Raw genomic sequence first — 5,838 nt, 5'->3', positions numbered from 1 at the left:
TGTGTGTGTGTGTGTGTGTGTGTGTGTGTGTGTGTGTGTGTGTGTGTGTGTGTGTGTGTGTGTGATTGATCTGTTGATGTTGCAGAAGCTCTACCAGCCAAAGCCAACTGAGCTGCACAGCCATGCATATGGATTTACTTTTTCTCCTTCTCTCTCTCACATTCTCCCTCTCTCTCACTGCCTCTCCCCTCCCTCTCCTTTTCCCTTCTCTCTCTCCCTACCCCTCCCTACCCCTGCCTGCCTGCCTCCCCCCTCCCTCTCCCTTGACTCTCTCCCTACTCCTCCCTGCCTCTCCCCTCTCCCTCTCTCTCTCGCCTTCTCCCTCTCCCTACCCCTCCCTGCCTCTCCCCTCTCCCTCTCTCTCTCGCCTTCTCCCTCTCCCTACCCCTCCCTACCCCTGCCTGCCTCTCCCCTCCCTCTCCCTTTCCCTTGACTCTCTCCCTACCCCTCCCTGCCTCTCCCTCTCGCTCTCACCTTCTCCCTCTCCCTACCCCTCCGTGCCCATCCCTGCCTCTCCCTCTCTCTCTCTCTCTCTCTCTCTCTCACCTTCTCCCTCTCCCTACCCCTCCCTACCCCTGCCTTCCTCTCCCCCTCCCTCCTCCTTTCCCTTGACTCTCTCCCTACCCCTGCCTGCCTCTCCCCCTCCCTCCTCCTTTCCCTTGACTCTCTCCCTACCCCTCCCTGCCTCTCCCTCTCGCTCTCACCTTCTCCCTCTCCCTACCCCTCCCTGCCTCTCCCCTCTCCCTCTCTCTCTCGCCTTCTCCCTCTCCCTACCCTACCCCTCCCTGCCCCTACCTGCCCCTCCCTGCCTCTCCCTCTCTCTCTCACCTTCTCCCTCTCCCTACCCCTCCCTACCCCTGCCTGTCTCTCCCCCTCCCTCTCCCTTTCCCTTGACTCTCTCCCTACTCCTGCCTGCCTCTCCCCTCTCCCCCTCCCTCTCCCTTTCCCTTGACTCTCTCCCTACTCCTCCCTGCCTCTTCCCTCTCCCTCTCTCTTGCCTTCTCCCTCTCCCTACCCCTCCCTGCTTCTCCCCCTCCCTTTCCCTATACCAGCTATGTAGGCTAATATATCGAAGCCTCTTGCCAGACACAATGGCCCAATATCATAAGCATTGATCGTGGTGTATGGCTCAATTCACTAATAGATGTACTATAGAAGTATACCTTGTATCCTAATGGTCTGGTCAGTTATGACACTAAGGGCTGTGCTGCTATGAAACCGCAGATCAATTCCAACCGGCTCCTCTATTGGCTAGAGGACCCATCATCCGTCATATAGCAGCCTGGCTCCATGCTTCTACAATACCCTTCACATTTACTGGAATTATTCCAGTTCTTAAAACAGTAGTGCAGAGAGTCAGAAGGTGGAATAGTAGAGTATAGAAAAAGAAAACAGAGAGAGAAAGTTAGAAAAGAGAGATAAAAAGAGAGAAAGAGACAGAGAGGGGGAGTTAGAATTGAGAAGGAGGGTCAAGGAGGGGGGAAAAAGGTGTTTGAGAGAGAGAGAGACAGAGAGAGAGAGTTAGAAAACAGAGGGAGCGAGAGAGAGAAAGACAGAGAGAGGGAGTTAGAAAACAGAGGGAGGGAGAGAGAGACAGGGAGAGGGAGAGGGAGAGAGAAGGAGAGGGAGAGAGAGAGAGGGAGTTAGAAAACAGAGGGGGAGAAAGAGAGAGAGAGAGAGAGAGAGAGAGAGAGAGAGAGGGAGTTAGAAAACATAGGGAGATAGACACACAGAGAGAGACAGAGAGAGAGAGACAGGGTGAGGGAGTTAGAAAACAGAGGGAGAGAGAGAGAGGGGGAGTTAGAAAACAGAGGCAGAGAGAGAGAGGGGGAGTTAGAAAACAGCAGGAGAGAAAGAGAGAGAGGGAGTTAGAAAACAGAGGGAGATAGACACAGACAGAGAGACAGAGAGAGAGAGACAGGGTGAGGAAGTTAGAAAACAGAGGGAGAGAGAGAGTTAGAAAACAAAGGGAGAGAGACAGAGAGGGAGTTAGAAGAAAGAGGGAGAGAGAGAGAGAGAGAGACAGAGGGGGAGTTAGAAAACAGAGGGAGAGAGGGAGGGAAAGGGAGTTAGAAAACAAAGGGAGAGAGAGAGAGGGATTTAGAAAACAAAGGGAGAGAGAGAGATTTAGAAAACAAAGGGAGGGAGGTAGAGAGTTAGAAAACAAAGGGAGGGAGGGAGAGAGTTAGAAAACAAAGGGAGGGAGGGAGAGAGTTAGAAAACAAAGGGAGGGAGGGAGAGAGTTAGAAAACAAAGGGAGGGAGGGAGAGAGTTAGAAAAAAAAGGGAGGGAGGGAGAGAGTTATGAAACAGAGGGAGGGAGGGAGGGAGAGAGTTAGAAAACAAAGGGAGGGAGGGAGAGAGTTAGAAAAAAAGGGAGGGAGGGAGAGAGTTATGAAACAAAGGGAGGGAGGGAGAGAGTTAGAAAACAAAGGGAGGGAGGGAGAGAGTTAGAAAAAAAAGGGAGGGAGGGAGAGAGTTAGAAAACAAAGGGAGAGAGATAGTTAGAAAACAAAGGGAGAGAGGGAGAGAGGGAGTTAGAAAACAGAAGGAGAGAGAGAAAGAGAGAGGGAGTTAGAAAACAGAGGGAGAGAGAGGGGGAGGGAAAGGGAGTTAGAAAACAGAGGGAGAGAGAGAGAAAGATACAGAGAGGGGGAGTTAGAAGAGAGAATGAGGGAGAAGGAGGGGGGGGAAAGGTGTTTGAGAGAGAGACAGAGAGAGAGAGTTAGAAAACAGAGGGAGAGAGAGAGAGAGAGACAGAGAGAGGGAGTTAGAAAACAGAGGGAGGGAGAGAGAGAGACAGGGAGAGGGACAGGGAGAGAGAGAGGGCATTAGAAAACAGATGGAGAGAGATAGGGAGGGAAAGGTAGTTAGAAAACAGAGGGAGAGAAAGAGAGAGAGAGAGAGAGACAGAGAGAGAGAGAGAGGGAGTTAGAAAACAGAGGGAGACAGACACAGAGAGAGAGACAGACAGAGAGAGAGAGAGAGAGAGGGTGAGGGAGTTAGAAAACAGAGGGAGAGAGAGAGAGGGGGAGTTAGAAAACAGAGGCAGAGAGAGAGAGTTAGAAAACCAAGGGAGAGAGGGAGAGGGGGAGTTAGAAAACAGAGGGAGAGAGAGAGGGGGGAGTTAGAAAACAGCAGGAGAGAAAGAGAGAGAGAGGGAGTTAGAAAACAGAGGGAGATAGACACAGACAGAGAGACAGAGAGAGAGAGGGTGAGGGAGTTAGAAAACAGAGGGAGAGAGAGAGTTAGAAAACAAAGGGAGAGAGACAGAGAGGGAGTTAGAAGAAAGAGGGAGAGAGAGACAGAGGGGGAGTTAGAATACAGAGGGAGAGAGGGAAGGAAAGGGAGTTAGAAAACAAAGGGAGAGAGAGAGAGAGAGAGAGAGGGAGTTAGAAAACAAAGGGAGAGAGAGAGGGAGGGAAAGGGAGTTAGAAAACAGAGGGAGAGCAAGAGGGGGGGTTAGAAAACAAAGGGAGGGAGGGAGAGAGTTAGAAAACAAAGGGAGGGAGGGAGAGAGTTAGATAACAAAGGGAGGGAGGGAGAGAGTTATGAAAGAGGGAGAGAGAGAGGGAGGGAAAGGGAGTTAGAAAACAGAGGGAGAGAGAGAGAAAGAGAGAGAGAGAGGGGGGAGAAAGAGAGAGGGAGAGAGAGAGAGAGAGTTAGATAACAGAGGGAGAGAGAGGGAGAGAGAGGAGAGGAGAGGAGCAGAGCAGAGGTGTCAGGATCAGATCAGATGAGCTCCTGCATTTTTCTGCATTTTCTTTAAAAAAGATAGATTAGGAGTTAGATAAACTTGGATTTTTTTGTCAGGAACACATACTGGATTCTACCCTCTACAACAAACGACCTGAGAGCACAGCAGGAAAGGGTGGCCACAGCACTGAAGGGAGTGATTGAAAAGGCTTCTTCTACTTTCCCCAACGCACAAGTGGTTATCTCCACCCTGCTACCACGAAAAGACTTCCACCCTGCCACAATACAGCGGGTAAACACAAGTATTTCCCGTGACTGTGCCTCAAAACCAAATGTTTTCCTGGCCCACCACTCCACCCTGGACTTGAACAGCCTCTATGACCAGGTCCACCTCTACAAGGCAGCAGTGCCCACCTTTGCCCGGACTCTAAAGGACATCGCTCTCAAACATATCCCCAACACTTCACACAGGAGCAACAGATCAATAGACACCCCACCCAGACCAGCGAGACACCCTCCCAGACCTGCAGGACCCTCCCCTGGACCTATACATAGAGGACCCACGCCAAGAGGAATTACATCCAGACCACAGTACACCCAGACACATCCATACCCCCACCCCAACCAATCAACACCCCCCCACGTCAACCATGCCCACACCCCATTTAGGCCCCCTCAGATCAGACCTATGCCACTCCTGCCCACCCCATGCACCCCACCCCCGCAAAGAGGGCCTCAACATGGAAGCCACACTTACGCCCAGGTAGTGAGCGGGCAAACAGTCCCAACCCCCACTCTCACACTCGCCCAAGCCAATGGCATGTACCAGCTGCTCAGCAGGCTCTGCTCACACTTACTGGCCTGAGGCCAAACCACGACCAACAACATTGGACACTCTATGGAACAAAAATCCTTCACTATATCATCCTGAAATATCCAAGGCCTGAGGTCATCTGCCTTTGGCCTAAAGAGCAGAAACCCGGACTTCACCAAAGAAATCAGTAATACAGACATTGTCATCCTGCAAGAAACCTGGTATAGAGGAGACGGACCCACTGGTTGCCCTCTAGGTTACAGAGAGCTGGTAGTCCCATCCACCAAACTACCAGGTGTGAAACAGGGAAGGGACTCAGGGGGTATGCTAATTTGGTATAGAGCAGACCTAACTCACTCCATTAAATTAATCAAAACAGGAACATTCTACATTTGGCTAGAAATTCAAAAGGAAATTATCCTAACAGAGAAAAATATCCTCCTGTGTGCTACCTATATCCCCCCACAAGACTCCCCATACTTTAGCCTGTTGCGACGAGCAATCCCGTATCCGGGAGCGTAATTATAGCCTCAAGCTCATTACCATAACGCAACATTAACTATTCATGAAAATCGCAAATGAAATGAAATGTATATATTGGCTCACAAGCTTAGCCTTTTGTTAACAACACTGTCATCTCAGATTTTCAAAAAATGCTTTTCAACCATAGCTACACAAGCATTTGTGTAAGAGTATTGATAGCTAGCATAGCATTAAGCCTAGCATTCAGCAGGCAACATTTTCACAAAAACAAGAAAAGCATTCAAATAAAATAATTTACCTTTGAAGAACTTCGGATGTTTTCAATGAGGAGACTCTCAGTTAGATAGCAAATGTTCAGTTTTTCCAAAAATATTATTTGTGTAGGAGAAATCGCTCCGTTTTGTTCATCACGTTTGTCTGAGAAAAAAAACAGAAAATTCAGTCATTACAATGCAAACTTTTTTCCAAATTAACTCCATAATATTGACAGAAACATGGCAAACGTTGTTTAGAATCAATCCTCAATGTGTTTTTCACATATCTATTCGATGATAAGTCACTCGTGGCAGTTTGGCTTCTCCTCTGTTCAAAATGGAAAAATGCGCGCACCTGGAGATTACGCAATATTTTCGACGGAGGACACCGAGCGGACACCTGGTAAATGTAGTCTCTTATGGTAAATTTTCCAATGATATGCCTACAAATAGGTCACAATGCTGCAAACACCTTGGGGAAACGACAGAAAGTGTAGGCTCTCTCCTTGCGCATTCACAGCCATATAAGGAGACATTGGAACACATCGCCTCAAAAATCTGTCTCACTTCCTGTATGAAATTTCATCTTGGT

The sequence above is a fragment of the Oncorhynchus mykiss genome, chromosome 24 (genome assembly GCF_057628025.1).
Source record: "Oncorhynchus mykiss isolate SJ-2025 chromosome 24, ASM5762802v1, whole genome shotgun sequence".
Classification (NCBI taxonomy): domain Eukaryota; kingdom Metazoa; phylum Chordata; class Actinopteri; order Salmoniformes; family Salmonidae; genus Oncorhynchus; species Oncorhynchus mykiss.
The sequence above is the reverse complement of the archived record's forward strand: the minus strand, read 5'-3'. Positions refer to the sequence as shown.